This window comes from Urocampus carinirostris, chromosome 1 (genome assembly GCF_059441175.1).
Source record: "Urocampus carinirostris isolate Australia breed hairy pipefish chromosome 1, RoL_Ucar_1.0, whole genome shotgun sequence".
NCBI classification, from domain to species: domain Eukaryota; kingdom Metazoa; phylum Chordata; class Actinopteri; order Syngnathiformes; family Syngnathidae; genus Urocampus; species Urocampus carinirostris.
Window position 1 is genome coordinate 46,626,086 of NC_142349.1, and position 11,033 is coordinate 46,637,118.

Consider the following 11,033-nt stretch of genomic DNA (forward strand, 5'->3'; position numbering starts at 1 on the left):
TCACATCTCTACAGAGATTTCACTATAATGTTTAATCGAACATCACTTAAGAAACATCGCTTTGACACAATGAAAATAAGTATGGAAACAAAGGCCATGGCTTTCTGGAAAGATATCCTCTGTTCATATGAGACAAACATTATTATTTTTGGTCTTAGATGGTATGAAGAATGTGTGGAGGCAGCCGGGTGAGGAGTACAAACATGTATGTGCCTAAAGTCAAGCATTGAGTTGGGAATGTCATGGTTTGGGGCTGCATGAGTGTCACTGGAATTAGGGATTTGCATTTCATTGAGGGTAACACAAACTCAAGTATGTACTATGAAATACTGGAGAAGAGAATGATCCCCTCCCCCCAGAAACTGGGTCGCATAGCAATGTTCCAGCCCGACAATGACCCCAAATACATTTCTAAGATGACCAAGGCTGTTCTAAAGGGGGTAAGGGTAAAGGGGATGGACTGGCCAAGCATGTTTTCAGATCTAAATCTAATAGAACATCTTTGGGGTATCCTCAAGCTAAAGGTGGAGACGCACAAGATCTTAGATATCCCCCAGCTAAGTCATGTTGTCATAAAGGTGTGGAAGAGCATTCCAATGGAAATGTGTAATGCTCAGGTGAAATCCATGGCCGGGAGGATTAAAGTGGTTCTGTAAAATCACGGTGGCAACACAAAAAAAAGGAACTTCAGGAACTTTTACCTAAGGTTGTACTCAGGGGTTTAACTGTTGGTGTAAGATCAGGGGATGGTGTAATTCTAACCTGTGCAGTCCTTTGAGACATTTTGTGATTAAGGGCTAAACCAAAAAAGTGACTCGACTTGACCTAATGCCTATATTTTGAGTTTTTTTAAAGGGGAAAAATACATTTGCACTGCTAAATAAGCTTCAGACAGACTACCTGTCCTTGTGTCAAAGAGATGTTTCTTCACTGTTGTTCAATTAATCATTATGATGACATCTCTGCCGCAATGTTAGGGGTGTACTCACTTTTATCACATACTGTATATCTGTGGGCAAACAATTCAATAACTTACAGCTCCTATGGGTAATTATTGCACTCTCAATATAAGATCTTTCTCTACTTAATACTCTTTTGGATTAATAAAAAACAACCGTGTCCCCTCTTAACTGTGGGTGGATGCATTAATCAGCGTACAAGAAAATCTATCCAGCACATAGACCAAAATTATGGTTCGAAATCAATTCACTTGCAAATTTGCCTCTAAATACAAGCGTTTGGGTAAAAAGATATTCACTCGTGATATGCAATTTCTCTCTCCAGTGTTTTCCATGTGCGGTATTTTATCAGCATGATATTAAGGAAAAAGACAGAGTGAGCGTACACGTGAGTTGGAGCTCACGTGGAGGGAGACTGGGAGGGGGACAGCGGTTGCGGTTGGCGCGGGCTGGGCTAGTGGAAGAGATCCTTAGTGCTGTTGAACTGGTGAATACACCTAGGTTAGCTTCTTTCTTTTAGGAGTGGTGGGCCATCAGGGCCTCCAAGGCCTTTGCTGCTGGCCTAGAACAACATTTGAATCGTGTGATGTTATATATTTTTCATGAATAATTATTAAATAATTCCAAATGGTCCGTCAGCTTCCTTTCATTGCTTTTCGTCTGCTTACAGATGAGGGCTTTCATCTTAAAGCATTTAACCAATCACATTTAAGGTGTTACTTGTTGCTAGGGTTGGTAATCTCCCTGGAGGGCGTCACAAAGACTTCAGAAGGTTGTGAGAAATTACATCAGTGGTGAACAAAGCTGTAGGTTTAGCCAATCAGATTTTGAGTTGACGTCCGAGCGCCTGTTAGCGGACCTTGGGAAACGTCAAGTCAAGTCACATGTATTTACTGTATGTCACCAAAGTGATTACACCCCTTACATTTCTCCAGGGATTTCTTCATAATTTTTCAATGAACAACACTGAAGTAACATTGCTTTGACACATTGAAAAGCAAATTCCTCACAAATTCCCACTTGAATGATCTTCCACCCTTCTATGAGAGAGCTGGGGGATATCCAAGATCTTGAGCTTTTCCACTTCCGTTTGAGGATGCCCAAAGATATTTTATTGGGTTTAGATATGGAGACATACCTGGCCCCTTTAGAAAAGCCTTGGTCAGATTACGAGTGTATTTGGGTGTCGTTGTCAGGCTGGAACATTGCCTTGCGACACAGTTTTTGGAGGGAGGGGATCATTCTCTGCTCCAGTATTTCACCGTACAAGGTTAAGTTCCTGTTTTCCTCAATGAAATGCAGCACATCAATTCCAGTTGCACTGATGCAGCCCCAAACACTGACGTTCCCAACAGCATGCTTGACTTAAGGCACGACACAAACATGCTTTTACTCCTCACCTGGCTACTGCACACATGCTTTACAATCTTTTTCTGTATTTAACAGCCGCATTAGATACAATGATACAAGATACAATGGAAATTTTCAGCTCTAAATCGAATAAAAACTAATGCCAGGACAGGCTTGACTTTAAGCATTACTTCAATGGCAATGAGCAGCTTTTGATGTAATTGAAGCTCACGAAATCTGTACAACAGAGTAGCATATTGTCACAACCATAAGGCGCACGAGTCTCAGATTTTCTTCAAATTGTGCAGTCACTCTGTGTGTTAGGCTAACTAATGAATGTAGACAAGCTCGGTGGCCTTCGGGTTGGGCGCCTGTCCCCTGAACTGGGAGGTCACAGATTCGAGCCTTAGCCGAGTCAAGATTGACAACATTATTGGGTGAAATTTGATATTTTTGTGAGATCGTTTATATTGTAAACTAAATGCAATCCTCGGTGACTTTTGTATATCTCCTATGTAAACACCACTACGTCCCGCTTGGGTGGATGAGGACACGGGACATCACACGCAATGCATTGTTGGCGGAAGTACTCTGGATGTTAACGCTGGAGCACATCTAGCAATTGGAATGTTAATGGTGCCTTTTTTTCATGAAATGGTGTCATTTTTCCACTTGGAACATGACTAAGGTGGTGCAAAAACTTACATCACTCCAGCTAACGTGTCTGCCTGGAAGGTTGTTCTAACTTTCAGAAAGTGACTCTGAATGTGATTCTGAAAGTGAAAAATGTAATCTTTTAATGGAGATTTTGCGCAGCTGTTCTGGTCAGAAACAGAGGACAAGGATTTTAACGGTTTTGATTGATATGGATTACTGGTAAAAAAAAATGTGAGCACCAAACTCTGTTGGCAGCTTTTTAAAAATTGTGTTTTGCTTTGTGTTTTAACTACAACAAACTCAGTTTTGCTTCAGTTGTATTTTTAAATACGCACATATTTACATTTGTGTGTGTTGTTGTAATGCGGCCGCAGAGTGTTAAATACAGAAAAAAGACCAGCTCCGGAGACTGCCCCTTTAAACACGGTTCACCCAATGGTCGTGAAAATACAGTAATTTAAGTATTCATGAGGACTGAAAAGAGGATGGATTTGTGCACAAATAAAAATCTTTTTTGGTGAGTAAAATGTGGCTACATCTCACAATAATATGGTAATTATATTAAGTCCTTATTGATGCGTTTTTATATGTGTTTATATGTGTAATTAATAGCTATAAAATTGTTATCGAGGGTTGGATTGATTCAGACTATGGAAGCTTTTGTATTGGTTGCACGGCCCACCACTGCCTTAGATCCAAGTGTTTTGATTATGTTTCTTTTTTCTTGACCTTGGCTACAAAACTTTGTTTTCTTTGGTTAGTTTGCATGGTCCATGGACAAAGCTGGATCTTTCTCCCCTTTTGGGAGACTGATCTTGCGGACTACTCAGCTGCTCGACCGGGAGGGACCAATCCACAGGCCAGTCAGGCCTCATGACTGGGTCGCACCAGACCCCCTTCCCGGGGAGACAAGGCTGTGGATCCCGGCACCCTTTGTCCCCATTGTTCAAGGGGACAAGGCCAGGAATATGCCCCCTTTTGAGCCGCCGTCCAGGAAGAAAAGAGAGTGAAGAAAAGAGGAAGAAAGGCGTTTGTGTCTGGGCTTTAAAATGCTGCCGATGTCAGTCACTGGAGGCGTGTCCTGTGAGCAGTTGGATTTTCTGTTGGTGCTTTTCAAAATACAGTACACCAATTGGTTGATTATAACAATTGATGATAATAGGCAAAATTTCATTCGGACATACAATAAAATAAATATCTGGTTTGAAACATGATACACATATTCAAATCATTAATCTTTTGATTACAATTGAACCCTCTGGGGCTTCAAAACTTAAACATACAACTGGAGAGTCTGGTCACTTCATGTAGGTAAGGTAAAAACTCAACCCACAGACCAGCTCCAAAGACCTACAACATGATCTTGTTGCAGATGGTGTCACTGTGCATCGTTCAAATATACAGCGCACTTTGCACAAAGAGATACTGTATGGGAGAGTAATGCGACAGAAGCCTTTTCTGTGCACATGCCACAAACAGAGTCGTTTGAGGTATGCTAAAGCACATTTGGGCAAGTCAGCTTTATTTTGAAATAAGGTGCTGTAAAATGATGAAACTAAAATTGAGTTATTTGGACATAACAAGAGACAGTATGCATGGCAGAAGAAGAACACAGCATTCCAAGACAAACCCTTGCTACCCACAGTAAAATTTGCTGGTAGTTTCATCATGCTGTGGGGCTGTGTGGCCAGTGCAGGTACTGGCAATCTTGTTAAAGTTGAAGGTCGCATGGATTCCAGTCAGTATCAGCTGATTCTTGCGAACAATGTTCTAGAATCAGTGACAAAGCTGAAGTTGCGCCAGGCCTAGATACTTCAACTAGACAACGACCACAAACACCGCTCAAATTCTACTCAGGCATTCATGCAGAGGAACAAGTACAATGGAATGGTCATCTCAGTCCCCAGACCTGAATATTATTGAAAATCTGTGATGTGATTTAAAGCGGGCTGTCCATGCTCGGAAACCATCAAAGCTGACTGAAGTGGAGATGTTTTGTAAAGAAGAATGGTCAAAAATACCTTTAACCAGAATCCAGACCCTCATTGGAAACTATAGTAAGTGTTTAGAGGCTGTTATTTCTGCAAAAGGAGGATCTACTTAATATTGATGTAATTTTTCTGTTTGGGTGCCCAAATTTATGCACCTGCCTACTTTTGTTTCAGCAATTATTGCACATTTTCTGTAAATCCTATAAACTTAATTTCACTTCTCAGATATCTCTTTGTTTGTCTGCTATTTGATATGTTTAACTGAAATTGCTGATCTGAACAACCAATGATTTATAAAGGAAAATCTTGAAAATAAGCAGGGGTGCACAAACTTTTGCATACGACTATATAACACGGAGGAGCCGGGAATACAAACAATAGGAAATAAAAGTCAATTGTCCAATATTAAAAACAAAAACAAAAAACTTTGCATAGCTTTGAGACATAAATTGGGTGACACGAGGGTATGTCAGAAGTCCCGTATTCCCCCCCCAAAAAAAGAATGCTTTCAAGCTTTTTGGGTTAAAGTATACCACTTTATAAAATTAGATGATCTTAATCTTTTATAATATTTTGAACAGTCAAGTCTATATTTTTCTTTAAGACGGAGTTTAGCGAAGTCATTAGCATTCCCAAAAATAATACTGGATACGAATATGTGCTTGTTTAACAGCCAGTGGATCAGAATCAATCAGCAGTGGTGGTAGGGTTTTTATTTCCTTGCCCTAGATCTGACACCATGACCTCACAAGATGTCTGTTGTCGAGTGGACTGTTACATAAGAGCAACTGCCTTGTTGTGGTGTGTTACCGATAATCGTTTTTTTTAATGTTAGAGATGATCTTACCGTGCCTTACAAAAAACGTTTAGTTGGTACCATGACCTCAAAATGTATGTTAGGACCTCAATAAACCTAATACGACCCCCCTACAATATGCAAAGGTTTGCCAGTGGCAATGATGGATGTTTGGATCCAACACAAGCAAAGTATTCGCCTTGCCACAGCTGTTCTAGCTTTCTTCGCGGCAACTGATATGCAGATATTACATTTCCTCTTCCTTTGGCTGACCAGGGATCTTAAATAGTGCAAAAATAGCACTGAATCATGCCATAAGTAAGACATAGCCTCCTGTTAAGAGGGGGTGCGTTTCATAAATGTTAGCCCAGTAGGTTCTGCAATGAGGCTGATTTGTTTTTACTGTTTCATTAATGGTGTTGCAACAGTTAGCATTTTTCCTTCAGACATTCTCATTTCTTTAGGATTTTGGGTACCCGTAGCAGCAAAATGGGGGACGGTTATTTCAGATCCCTTTCGGTGAGGCTATCGTTATGCAAAACAAAAGCTATTTTATAAAATCTGTGTTCATGTACAGCAATCCCTCGGTTATCGCAGCTCATGGGGACCAGCAAGACACCCCCCCCCCACGAAACATGAAAACCCCCAAAGTAGCAGCTCCCCTTTATAGAAGCACCCAGGGGTCAAATCTACCTCAAGATGATGTCCTTACCAACTAAAGTAAACAACTGTAACAGAATAGCATCTATAGATCTACAAAAAACACAAAAAATAGAATTGCAGTTGAATGAATGGTCTTTATTGTCATTGTACAAAAGTATAACAAAATTGAAAGGCATCTCCTTTCAGAGCAAGAAAGCGATTAGGAGAGCAGCTGTCTAGCTGCAGACTTGCAACATGTATCCTCGAAATGAGCCAGGACTCCGTGATGATAAAAATACAAGCACACCGTATGTAGGTTTCCCACAACTTGTAGCTTCAGGTCATCCGTTTCATGGGTAATGGATCTGATGTTGGTAACATACAGACTCGAAAAGGGCAGCTTGTGAGAATTGTTAGGTAATCTAGCCTAGCCATAGTAGTAGGCCGGACATGCAGCATTGCCATTGCAATCTCTCCCGACGCTGCTTCAATTGCTTCCCGAACCTGATAACAATCCACAGAGCACCTGCTGGTGATCACCTTTTTTTGCGCTCTTCTGACTTTCCTCAAGAGTGCGATTTAATTGATGAATTTATTTTTAATGAAACAAGCCGCTAAAAGTTAGCTGACAGCATACACCAGCCTATCACAGTTGCACACGAAGGCAGTCATGCTCATCCAATACACACCCATAAAACATGCACCCGTGATACCATTTACTGTCTGCTGAACACAATGCACGATACGTTTATATCAACAAAAAAACAATTCAAGTCAAAAACTTTGCCGAAGCACAAAGTTGCAAGGGATTACTGCACTTTGGCTTGTTTTTTGAATTTATATATTTTTTAATAGAATAAAGTAAGTTTTTTTCTCACAGCTTCAATGCACTGAATAATACACATTGTCCCTTTAAGTAAGGTCAAAATGAAGTTTAAATTCTAAATTCTAACTGCTACTGTATGCATTGTGCTTAACAGTGAATACACAGTATATGTCCAATTAAAAATGATTGTCAGAAGCTATTTTCTTTGTGTAATACTAGAATAAGCTTAAAAAGGCTAAATTTGAGTCTTAATATTTTGGGGGCATAAGTAGTACGTAATAGCAATATTTACTGAGCTTTTAGATTGGGTAAAGCATTTCTGAGATAGCTGTCGAGTGTTTCATAAGATGTTTTTAGGGCACAAAAAAGCACTTCCTTAGCTATTGGATTTTTCATTGGCAAGAGATCTTCCCAAAATAAAATTATGTAATTTGACCTTGCAAGACATGCATTAATGGAGAGCTTTTTTTCTTTGTGTTTTATTCTAAAGAGCACAGAACTCCCTCTAAGGCTTCCGACAGAAAAAGACGATATGTACAAGAGTGGCAGCAGTGATGCATTTGTCGTCATTCAATGCTCCATAAAAATAAACTCTCCTGCACAAGTCCTTGTTATTTCCTTTAGATTTTTAAAGTTTTGTTTCAATTTGAGATGAACCGTTATTCCCCCAGGGACGATAATCGGGGCTGATATTCAATATATTGACAGGTTGATAGCAGATAATTGAATGGCTGGAAAGCAATCTATTTAAGTATCTGATTGGTTGAAAGAGCAAGAGCCAGAGCAAAACAGTAGTAAGTGAATCACAGGCTAATCCAGTAGGAAACCGTTGAGGGCTTAGTGCATAGGCTAACAACAAATTAATGATAGAATATTGTGATATGTCGCAAGTCACATAGTCAGAAATGTACAAGTTTTCCAGCTTTATAATTTCATGATTTTGATCATCACATTATTATTTTAGTCATACACTTCATGATTATCTATTTATTTGAGGGAATTATTTACTTCTGGTTGTGTTAAATGTCTCGTTCAGTCATACATTCTTTGTGATTTCTAAGTGATCTGGTATGTAGCTGAACTTTTGCCAGAGCACTCTTAAATCCCTAACAGGCAGTTTAAGTGTCCATGGTTGAAAAAGGGCCATTTTGTAAACTTCCTCTAGGGCACAGAGGCTACTCTAGCAAACCAAACCCAGGTCTTCAAAAAACAAACAAACAAAAAAAATACCGCTTGGCAGTTTTTCGATGCTTTTTTTTGTTGGACATTGTCTCCTGAAAAAGCCCAGAATTTTTTCTGTATTTGTTTTATTTTATTTTAATTTTTATAACTGTAATAAAAAAAACTCAAATGACTCTGCTTTACCTTGACCAATATATAAGTCTGATCGAACATGCAGAGAACAAAATCCTTCACTAATATGCAAGCTTCCTTAAACACTCCAGGGAGGGAATTGGATGCATTTCGCTCGAATGTATAATGCTTATTTTACCACGCATCAGTCATTTTTATTGAGGAAAAGCTAAATACGCTTACTGGCAGCACGTTAAGGAGATGATGAAAAAATACTGTGTAAATACATTTGTGTGTGTGAAGAACTGTTTAAGCGAAGGTCACCGGTCAGAGGTTTTCTTGGCGTACAGCAGGGGCTCTCACACTTACTTAGCATACGAGCTACTTAATATATTACAGAGGATCTACCGAATACAAAATATATTTTCAAAATTCTTTAGGATTCTTTGCACATTATTTAATGACAGCAAAACTACGTTTCAAGGGCAGGATAGCATGAAAAAAAGAGTCCTTATTTATGCAATTGTTTGCTGACAGTATTTCCAAATGCAAGCCTGGATAAATCAAAGGTTTAATCGAAATAAATTATGTAATAGTCAAAATGTTATAAGTGTTAACAATTTGAGTTAATTCAAGTGAGCCTTTTTGGAATTGTAAATGTTTTCAATACTATTGCAACAAATAACGCCGTACATCCGAACTGCCATTCAATGAATTAAAGAAAATGAATTGACCGATCATGGTGCTGGACTGGTTAGCACGTCTGCCTCATATTTTTGTTTTAAGTTCGATTTCAGCTACCAGCCTTTCTGTGCGGTTTGTTCTGCGTTTTCTCCGGATACACATGCATTCAAATGTATTAATCACAAATAAATTGTTGGGTGCATGTCGCTATGGTAATGTAACAAACATTTACAATCGGTGCAAATCTTTTTCTTTAAAAAAAACAAAACAAAAAACTCTGATTCCCAAGCTCTTCATCATTCGTGTCATGGTATGACTAAGAAGCTTATGTAAGGCCACTGCCTTTTATCCAAATGTAAGACTTGTGTTGTCTTTGCTTTTGGCCTGAAGAGTGTGCCCACTATTGAGTTTCCCCAACGTGGCGTGAAGTTATCAGTGGAGTGCTCTGTCTGAGTGGATTTTTTGTTGTCGCTTTTGATATAGAGCTCAGGCTCAAACAGAAAAGAACGAACGAGTCATGCAACAGAGTTCTCGGGTACCATTGTGAGGAATAGTGACTGGCTGATAATTGAGTGTCAATGTGCGTGAGCTTACGTAAAAGCAAGAATGAAAGAAAGAAATCGGAGATGCACAGTGTTGGTTTTAAAAGAAAGATTTTCTAGTAAAAAAACTGTCAGAAAGCACATTTGCTTTGCCAAAGAGTATAACATTTAATGCAGTGATTCCTTGAACCAGTTTTATATTTATTTAGGAACAAGCTGAACGGAATTTGGAACTTTTTTTTATTCGCTGCGACCATCTCCTGCTTTAGGTAATCGTAGGAGCCTTAACTCATGCTCGTGCAAGTACGTGCATTTCTAAGATGCACTCGGATACTCTTCTTTTTTCATCTTTCTTGGGGCTTGGGTTGGCATTTGGACTATTTCAAGCAGACCTTCCGGAACTTTCACCATTTTCATGCTACAACGAGAAATAAAAACAAGACAACATACTCGTGAGGAAGAGGAAGATGTCACTCTCCCCACCGTATTTCCCTAATGTGTTACACCCCGAACAGCTTTGTTAATATTAGGATAAAAGCAGATTGGACCAGTGAATAATAAAGCATTATGGCTCTATGAACTCAATTAGGTCAGGTTCATCTCTGATAGACAGCCAACAGATATTAGTATTCTGCATCCAAATGTCTAGGAGTACCTACCAAGGATTCACCACCAAGATTAGGCATTGATGTGACAAAGAAGGGGAAAACATGCTTGAAAATAGTGCAGAATACAAGTTTCAATATTGAACCATCTAAATAAGATTTGTTCATTTTCTGGTGCCTTAAATCACTCCAAATGTTTCTATCCATTTTCAAATACACTGGATTGCATCATTCTAATCAAGATAATGTTAGACGGGTTGAATTTTTGTTGCAGAGAAATGTCTTTGAGGACAGGTGACTTTTAAAGGACCGCCATTTCTCACTGATCTGCAATCTTGTCTTGCCACTTTTATTATTAACAGAGCTAAAAAAATAATAAGGAACTAAGATCAGAACAATTTTAGAATATTTCAGATTCTGTAATATCACACCACAGAAAATTGTGTGGGGCAAAAAAAAACAAAAAAAAACAGGCACAACAAGACATTTAAACCCAACAATCGCCTGTGCCTTTCAATTCCGCGATAAGGATATTTTCTATGTTACTACCAACTTTGGTCTTTAAATATGTTACACAATGACCAAAATAGTAACGTCCAGCAGATCGTTTGGTCCTTGGACATTATTTAAAGGCAATTGTTGTATTTGAGTATATTGCCCATGGTCACTTTCCTGTAAACTATCACTT